Source organism: Gossypium hirsutum, chromosome A05 (genome assembly GCF_007990345.1).
Source record: "Gossypium hirsutum isolate 1008001.06 chromosome A05, Gossypium_hirsutum_v2.1, whole genome shotgun sequence".
Classification (NCBI taxonomy): Eukaryota; Viridiplantae; Streptophyta; class Magnoliopsida; order Malvales; family Malvaceae; genus Gossypium; species Gossypium hirsutum.
Window position 1 is genome coordinate 103244316 of NC_053428.1, and position 10263 is coordinate 103254578.

A 10263-nucleotide genomic window follows, 5' to 3' on the forward strand; every position below is an offset into this window, starting at 1 on the left:
GCCTGAGCTCACATTACCTACTTCATTCTCTCTTTTCCTCGGGGCTGACCTTTTCGTGTTCTCTCCAACTTCTATCTTACCTGATCTTATGGCATTTTCTAACATTTCGCCAGACATTACTATGTCTGCAAAGCTCTTGGTTGCGTTACCTAACATATGAGTAATGAAAGGCGCCTTCAATGTATTGATGAAGAGCATGGTTGTTTCTTTTTCTAGCAACGGTGGTTGGACCTGTGTAGCGACATCTCTCCATCTCTGAGCATACTGCCGGAAGCTTTCGCTTGGCTTCTTCTCCATATTCTGGAGTGTGATCCGGTCCGGTGCTATATCTGTTATATGGCCTTACTGCTTCATGAAGGCCTGAGCTAGGTCCTTTCATGACTTAACTTGGGTACGACTCAACTGATTGTACCATTTGGCCGCAGCCCCAGCCAAACTGTCCTAAAAACAGTGAATCAACAACTGATCATTATTGACATGACCCGTCATTCTCCGACAAAACATCGTGATGTGAGCCTCAGGGCAACTAGTTCCGTTGTATCTTTCAAATTCTGGTATTTTGAACTTGAGAGGTAATACCAAATCTGGGACTAGACTCAACTCTCTGGCATCCATTCCGCAGTAATTATCAACACTTTCCAACGCCTTGAACTTCTTCACCAACCATTTATATTGGTCCTCCATTTGTTTGGGCAGTTCTGTTTTTTCTTTTTCCACCTCTGCTGCGTCGTCGAAGTTAGGGACCTGGGGGTTTGCTAGATTATCCTTAGGGTTGGTGCTCGATCCTGCTGGGATGTTTACTGGTACTGAGGTACCAGTTTGATAAAGAGGTTGGACATTAACAGACACCCTTGGTGGTTGTGTTTGCATGTTTGCTGGCGCAAAACTTGTAGGACAAGCGGAATCCTCATTGTCAATTCTCGTGTCAACCATAGGGCCTTTTCCTTTGTCAGACCCTCCTTTAAACAGTTGTGTCAGCTGGCTTATCATGCTATTTTGCGATTCTAGCATGTTTCTCTGGGACTCCAGCATTTGGTCTCTCATTTCCTGTTGGATCTTAGCCAGCTGCTCTTGCATCTGAGCCTGCAGTTGCTATTGTATCTCCTTTTGCATTTGCTCAAACCTCTGATCCATATCCTTTGTCTTCCTTCGTGTGTAGTACTGGTGTTCCAGGGTAACTAGATAAATGGCCACTAATTAATAAGGTTCTTTTGTGTATATGATGTTATGTGATGCAATGTAATGCAAATGCATGACATGAATGCAAAAAGGAGACGTCGATTCGAATTCAATTTCATTTAGAAAACTTCACTGAAAAACAAAATTTTTTACATAAAAAGAATTACATATACGGTATTGCCCTAACACCCAAAGCTTTTACTTTCCTAAGAAGGCAGGCTAACTCTCGCCCCCGATCTGATTCCAACTCATATTTAACTCCTAGCACATCTGCTTGGACCGCCAAAGTCTGTAAGTGATCAGCCACCTCTCGTATCTGAGCTATAGTTTCACCCATTAAGTAATCCCTATCTCGGACCTGATCCTGAGATCGGTGAAGTTGCTCCCCTAGTTGCTCTTTATTTGCTTCCAATAATTCAATTTGATTCTCACAGTTCTGAAGTGTAGCTTCAAGTTCTTCTACTTTTCCCTTCAAATTCTCGATCTTGCTTAGACTAGCTCTTAATTCAATTACTGAGTTACGACACCGATGTTGCTGTAGTGCCGTTTCTAACTCCTCCACCTGAGCTCTTAACATCTGTTTTTCATTCTGGCTATCATCCAAACTCTTTTTACAAGTGACTTCTCGAGCCTGAGCATCGTGGAACTTTCTTTCCCACCAATCAGCCCTAGCCTTTTCCTCTTGGATTTCTTGCCTCCACTGTTCAGACGTTTTACCCAAGCCAGCATTTCTCATTGACTTATGCAGCTGCTTGTAATCAGTGTTCAGACTGTCTAGGTCCTCCTCAACTTCTCTCTTTCTCTTTCTCAAATTCTCAGCCTCGGATTTTTGAACATCAACATCCAACTTTAAGTATACTTTTTCCTCCTCCAACTGCTCTATTTTCCTTTCTAACTCTGAGGTTTTCTTTTCGAAGTCTTGCTTTATGATTTCCAATTCAGAGGGAACCACTCGCAGATATTCCTCTATCGGTCGAGCTTCTTCTAAATTCGGCCTCGGGATATTATCGTTAACCCTTCTACTCCACCATTCGTTATATTCAGGAGTTACCATTGGATTCACAGCAACTCTCTTTATCCGGCAAGTTTGGTTCCAGGCATTATAAATCTCACGACTCTTTTTCTTAGAGTCTTTCTCCCCATACGAGAACCCACTCTGAGCTAGCCCTTGTGTCATCGGTATAAATTTTCTTGATCTATATTGCCTCAATACCAGTAGAGGGGCATATCCAATGGCTCCCCAAATCCCCAACAAAGGGACCCAATCATAACTCCCACATCGGTAGAGAATCTCATCAGAAACCATCCAAGGGGCCTTCCATTCGATATCCTTTTCTTGGAGATTTTGAAGTATCGCCATCCATTTTTCCTCTGTTATGTCATCTTTTCTCGATATGGCCACTATCTCTTTCAAAGGTGAGTAATCTCCGAAAAAAGGTCGGTAAGAGGCCTTTTCTACCCTCCAAAAGTGGCTATGAAACCATACTAACAAGAGGTGTGCACACCCAATAAATCTGCCTTCACCTGACCTCCGACATACATTCAAAGATCTGAAAGTCTCAGCCAGGATTGCAGGAACTGGAGTGACTCCTTTACCTAGTCGGTCAAATAGATCGGCAATTGCTTCATCTACATGCCTTAAAGCCTTAGGGAAAATAACCAAACCATAAATGCTCAAGGCGAAGACATCAACTCTTTTCTTCATGTCAGGGTGTGTCAGGATCAGATCTCTCAAATTTTCCCAATGGATGCACTTTCCACTGCCTTTCTGCTGGACCCGAGCCTCAACCCACTGTTCACTCATTCCAGTGATGTTCATCAACCTCTTTACAAAGGTTGGGGTATTGACAGCTCTAGAATAAATCTTATCAACTTGAAACCTTGGACAGCGAAGCAAGGCTATGTATTCCTCGATAGTAGGTGCTAGATCCACCTTTCCGAAAGTAAAACAACTGTAGGCGGAATTCTAAAATTGAGCCATGGCGCGGAACAAATACCTATCTACCTTAACATCGAGGAGATAAGGAACATCACCATAATTACAGTATAGTAGCTGCTTCATCTTATCATCCCAGTGACTCCATAATTCTTTCAACTCCTGAAGATCGTTCTGAACTACACTAATACGAGTAAAGTCCCATAACTCTGACGTGTACTCCTTTGTCAAACTGTCACCTTTCTCTAACTGTGCATTCTCCGACCATCTTTGGACAAACGCGTTGTCTTTCACTTTATCAAGGAATTCATTCTTCATGGCAAAACTTTCTATTAGTAACCGAACCGTATATCGACACCTCCTTTTAGGATGAAAATGTTATGCAATCACTATTAAAGAAAGAAGGAAGAACCCAAGTCAGAATTCATGCATAAGAATAAAAATCAAAGTAATCAAGAAATTATCAACCGCCTATTTAGGAAACCACTAGGGTTAGGTGTAATTCTACCTAAGGCGGGTTCCTACAGCTCACTATATGTGATTTAGTGCTAGAGTAAAGGTACCTGAACCAGCAGATTCCTCGACCCTCGCCCATTATAGGTTCAGATCGATCAAGTTCGGTTCAGGGGAATACATTTCCTTATGCCCGTGCGGAGGTGAAAACCTCACGAAGACATAAGTACGGATGTATTCCGGAAGTGATCCCCTAGCCCATGCGGAGGTGGAAACCTCACGAAAGCATAGTTTCTTACTCCCACTTAAAAGGTGCGACCACAACGGCCATGCAAAATGATGCAAGAATATATCGAAAGACTCGACAAATAAAGTAAAACCCACATGATAAAAACTGACAAAAACACAGAAAATACAATGAGAGGATCATAGATTTAAAAACCAAATTTCCAATTTTTGACAATAAGATAGAAAACAATCAATTTACAGCTCGACTCTTTGATGTCCCCAGTGGAGTCGCCAAGCTGTCGAAACCATTTTTTGAAAACGGGAAATTGACTTTGAAAATGAAAAGTTGGGAGTTGCCACCAATCATTTTTAATAGGGTGTGATTGGTTCACCTCAAAACACGGTCGTTTTTAATAAATAAAAAAATTTTCAAAACGACGATTTTGGTCTGCGAAAATAAAAAATTGGTTCGGGAGTCAGTTACGTACGAGGAAGGATTAGCACCCTCGACACGCCCAAAATTGGTACTTGATTGATTATTTAGTGTCTCAATGTCGAAAATTAAAGATTTGGACAGAGTTGAAAACGCGGTCCTCCTTTTATTGGCTTTTAAAACATTTAGGTAAGTCAAATGTGTATTAAAGACCATCTCACCTTGAGGTAAAACATTACATCCAGTACATTAGGACACAATATTTTTGACCCTCAAATGTGATCTTGCCTTTAAAACGTGCGTTTTTAGCTTTAAGAGGGTATTCGAACATTCAAAGCAGACCAAGAAAGCGAAACCCAGTACGTTAGGGCACGATCCTTTGAATTCTTTAAATATCGAACATTGCCTATGTTTTGAAAATTTTTGAGAGTGAACCGATAAAGAGATATTTTGATATTCAAAACAAACAAAGAAGGCGAAAAAAAAATTTAGTATATAAAAAAAAATAAATGAAAAAAACTATGGTATATAAAAATAATAAAATAATAAAGTAGGTTTATTAAAAATTATAAAAAAAAACTTTAACGAAGAATATATACATATAAAAATTATAAATAATGATAGTAAAAGTAGTAAACGGTAGGAAAAAAATAAATAAAATATGATGAATAAAATATAATATGTATAATAAACTATATTTAAAATTATTATAAAATATGTATATAAAAAGAAATAACACAGGAAAAAAATGATTATTAGCAAAAGAAAAAAATCATACGCCAAATAATGTAATACATATAATGACAAGTTATACATAAAATAATTAGTTTTACTTAAGAAAAATGTATACAAAGCATATAACAAATATAAAAATAAATAAACAATATAATAATGTGAAACATAACTTAAATTGACTAAATTAAATGGAAGAAAAAAATAACGAAAATGATATAATAAGTATAATAAATAATAGTGTAAAAAATAATACAATAAATAATAGGAAAATAACCTAAAATAGTTAAATAAAATAGCAATAGATTAATAATAATAGTATCAAAAGAATTTAATTTTGTGATAAAAGTGTTTAAAATAAGCAAAATAGGGCTTAATTGAGATCAAAACGGAAGTTCTAGGATAAAGCACAAATAAAAGGGGAAAGGAGGACCTCATTGAAGGGCGCGTGGAACAAGGGGGTTTAAAAATGTAATTTACCCAAATTTCTGAACCTAGCATTTAATATGGACCAAATTAAAAGTTGCACAAAATTGCTGGGTGAAATTCAAAAACAAAAGTGAAGCAGATTTGGGCAGCAAGAAAATGTACAGGGACCTGATGCACAAATTGACCCCTTAAGGGCAAAACACGTGGGCCCCGCCACTTTAAAAGCTATTGAATGGTTCTGCAGGACCCATTTTATTTCTTATTCCCATTGTTTTTCAAACAAAAAGAAGCAGAATGCTTCTTCTTCCCTGCTCCCTTTCCATTTTTCTTTGCTAGGAATTCAACCTAGCTTGCGCCACCCTGGAGGATCATCGGTGCCACGCACCTCCACCCCACTGCCGGTTCACGGATCAAGACCAGGTAAGCCCTCCTTTCTCTTTTAAAACTTTGTTTGATTATTTTCAAAAATAAGGAAAAAAAGAAAGGAAAAAAAATGTAGATGCAAAACAAAGGCTAAAAACCTTGAAAAAAAAAACTATAATCACCTTTGATTCTATTGGATGGTATTAAAAGTTTACTCAGAAATCTGGTGTATTTCTCTGTATTTCTCTTGATTCCCCCGAAAAAAAAAACCCCATTTATATCGTATTTTCAATGGCTTTTTATAGCCTAGAAATAAAACAAGGGAAAAACAAGTCTCCTCCTGTTACTATGCTTCTTGTTGTTTTCTGTTGAAGATATAGCTGCGAAAATCTCGGAATCGAGAGGCGTGGCAGAGTGGGACGCTGGTGAGAGGCGTGCGGCGCGAGGACTCATGCAACAACTTTGAGTCTCTGTTTGTTTGGATCTATTTTTGTGCCTATTTTTCTTGTATTGGATCATGGCATGAATTTGGTCCTACAAATTACTTTCATAAAGAGTATACAATAAGGAATTTTCAATTATGGTACTTCTTATGGACTAACTACATGATTACGTAATTGCGAATTATCAGAATGATGCTTATGGACATAATTGTAATTTACTCGAGCCTAATTGCATATGTCCGATTGGTCCCTCCGCTAGCTTAACAAAAACTCGATTGGACTGCATTTGAATCAGAAGAAAATTTTACGACTTTGGAAATAATTTAATTGAGTTAATTTATTCGATGTGAAATTAAATTCGATGGTTGTACGAATTGTTCAACTAGATAATTTGATTAAAGAATTTTCTTGAAAAATTAATTTGAAAAATCTATGTGATTTTTGGAAAAAATAATTTTGATCAAGTAAAATTAAATTAATCAAATTGATAAAAATTAATATGATATTTTTGAAAATTAATTTTCAAGTTAGACAATTGGCCCAGTGGGTAATGGAACTTGAAAATTAGATTTGATATTGTAAATTGGGCTCGAGAGCCCAAAATCGAGACCAAGACCCCAAAACTAGTCGAACTGGACCTAGTATGTGAAATTGGGCCAATGATCCAACCGTTGGTTGAATCGAACTGGTCAGAGCGCCATTGGCCCAGACCGAACCGATAGAAATTGAACCATTCAGGGTGCTGGCAACTGTGACAGTGGCATTCTGGTGGCTGAAAAATGGTCGGTGGCAGTGGGTCTTTTGTGGTTGAGCACTGGAAGTATTACACTCCTACTAAGACTCTACTTAAGAATTTGATTTTAGGTTAATTATTCCAAAAATAATATTATTTTAATAATTTTAATTTTAATATTAAATTAAATTTAATACTTATCTTAATAGTATTTTATTAATTTAATTATAGTTGAACTCTCTAAACTCTCCTTATGTAAAGAGAGCATTGGATCATTATTTACACAAACTTGAATTGAAAAGAAAGTTGTAAATAGAAAATTCTCGGAAGAAATTATTTCAGAAAATTTTTACAGATATTTTTCTTATTTATAATTTAGGCCAAAAGTTTAGAGAAATTATGAAATTACCCTATTGATAATTTTTGTGAAAAATTTTCTGATTCGAAGCGAGTACACACTCGACAGACGTGAGCTTAAGGATAAGGGAGAAGACTACTCGTTCGAAGCATTCATCCTAAACAAATCGAAAAAGTACAATTTTGATTAAATGTTTACTACTTTAGATATCACAACCAAGTTTTTGTTTTGGAAAAAAAATTAAAACTCTGGTTTTTCCCTAAATTTAATATTCTACGCATTTTCCAAACCCGATTTTCCAACACTCAAAATTGTGTTTTTAGCCCTACTGGTGCCATCTATTTATAGGGAGAAGAAGTAAAATTTTTGTTGAATTAGTAGAGGTTTATTTAAATAGAAAAACAAAATCCTACTCTAACTAGGATTGAGAAGGGTGGCAACCCTAGTTAAATATACTAGGGTTTGTCGTCCCATACATTAGCTTAAGGGCCTTTTGGGCCTTTCCAGTATCGAGTCCAATTATAAGTACTTCTTGAACTTTTAACCTAGTAATTTATAATTCAATCAAACTCCATACATTTTTTTTCTATTTTCCAAAATAAACATCATAAATTAATTTAAATTAAGTAATTAATTTCCCAATTGAATAATTTTCTGAACTCGATGCTAATTTCGTTAAAATCATGATGACTTTACCATAAAAGAATCTATGAGAAAATATATTTAATATTTCTACATTCAACGAACTTACTATGACCAATTAATTTAATCACATTTTCGAAATTCAATTATTTAATTAATTAAATAATAATTCGAAAAACCATAAATTGGTTTTCTAGGTCATTTCCATTTAGTGAGAAAACCACATAAAAATCAATATATTATTTCTGAGTATAACCTTTTGAAACTTGGTACACAGAAAACGTCTTTCAAATTAATCTTCCTAAAATTATCAAAATAAAGATGTACATCTCCTACAGCTTTAGTTGCCACAATTGTCTTATTTCCGGTCTGAAATGATATACTCTTATCTTTAAGATATTTCATCTCCTCGAACCCCTTTAGAGAACCACACATATATTAGTGGCTCCCAAATCAATAACCTAGTGGTCTATTGAATCTTCCACTAAACAAGCTTCTATCATAAAGAGTTCCATACCTTTTCCTTTATTGGCCAAGAAAAACTTCTACTCTTTGCAGTTTGCCTTGAAGTGTCATTTCTTGTTGCAGAAGAAACACTTAGACATAGATAAGTCTTTAGGCCTCTTAGTTCTCTTCCTTTCCACTTAAGGTGGCCTAGAGAACTTAGTCTTGTTTATCTTAGCATTCTTTCCCTTCCCTTTAGAGTAAGAAGTAATAGCTAAGTTAGCTTCTGCTTTTTGGACCAGCTAATTGTCATTCAACATCAACTGATACGATTGTAATTCCTTCATAAGTTGTATAAGTGTCATATTCTTGTTCCCAAGGTTATATGCGGTCCAAAAGCCTACAAAACCCTTGGACAAGCTTTTGAACACCATCTCGATCTGTGTGTTCTGGTCTAGATTGACCTCATTGTCTGTGATCTCAGCAAAGTATCTCATAAGAGAGATCATATAGTCTTTGACTGGAGTATCGAGATTTTGCTAGACATTCATCAAACTAGTAATAACAGATTGTCGAGCCAATATAGCTTGGTCTTCGAACATATCTTCTAGTTTGCCTAAAATCGCTTTGACAGTCTTACAGCTTTCCAGTTGCTTATAAAGGGAGTTGATCACGCTTGCCAACATACAGCAACGAGCCATCTTATTAGACTTCTCTTAGCGTTTTCTAGCCTCAACTTGAGTGTTAGGAGGGCATTTATTATCAAGGGATGTTTGTAGTTTCTTACAACTTAGGATAATCATCAGATTCCTTTTCTATTCCTTATAGTTGTTTTCATTCAGTTTGTTCTCGGTGAGTATATTTAATAAATGAGTAGATGTCATTTTCGAATTGAAACTAAAATATTCATTCATTAATATCTTTGTGTTAAAAAAATATTTGAAAATATTAATTTACAACTTACAATATGCATTAAGATGATACTTGTGTCTTACATTAAACCTTGAAAACATTTGTATGCCGTTGCAATGATAATTCCTACACCCATTGAATCAAGACTCTTGGGGCAATCTTAACCAACTACTAAGAGCATAAATTTCAATCCAATTAGTATAAGAACCTAATTCCTTAGGCCTTCACAGGTACCAATAATCGTTTAACGTTTGACAATCATTCTAACTTAAGTAGAGCTTCGTGAGAAGTTAAGCCAGAAGATCTTAAGCGTATAACCATCAACTCAACACCTATCAAATTATATACCACAAATGAGTCATCATGGGATAATCCCACCTAGTAACATGTTATGACTAGTTGTCCTTCTTGAAGAAAAACTTCTTGTTATATCGCATGATAATACCTACAACAGAGTCAGCCAATTATTATATGATTACAAGAAAATTTTTCTTATTTTTAGGAAATCTCTTCAGTGAACTCCACATGACAATCTTACCGTGGAGTAATTTAATTTTCATGCCATCACAAAAGACCATTGATGGAGGTTGTAGGTCTTGTTTAGGAATGTTCTCTCCCTCAATATTTTAAAGTGCATGCAAGATTTTTAATGTCTGGTTTCAATCATGAATGATCAATATATGTATAAGTACATGTGACATTCTTTCCTTAAACTATATGTCATGCTTATCATACATATATATGATATACATTCGTAGTCAAATAAATCTCATCATGCTATCACATATAAAAGCATAAAATTTAAATGACCCCGACCAACGAAAGTTTCCATGATTCCATCTTAAAAAAAAAATTTACAAAATTCACCCCAAAACATATTTTGAGCCTTCTATTTTGCCACTACGGACTTCCACTGTAGAATTGGTTCATGCTACTATTGTCACCGCTGCCTAACCACCGTTAAATTGTTGGGAAATG

The 10263-nt window shown here is 35.9% G+C and overlaps 1 long non-coding RNA gene across 1 annotated transcript; it reads left to right on the top strand.

The window, feature by feature from the left end:
• The first annotated feature begins 5268 nt into the window (after positions 1-5268).
• LOC121229627 (uncharacterized) lies at positions 5269-6334 on the top strand. Its single transcript, XR_005927439.1, has 2 exons — positions 5269-5810; positions 6128-6334. It is a non-coding gene; the product is annotated as an uncharacterized lncRNA (long non-coding RNA).
• The last annotated feature ends 3929 nt before the right edge of the window (positions 6335-10263 follow it).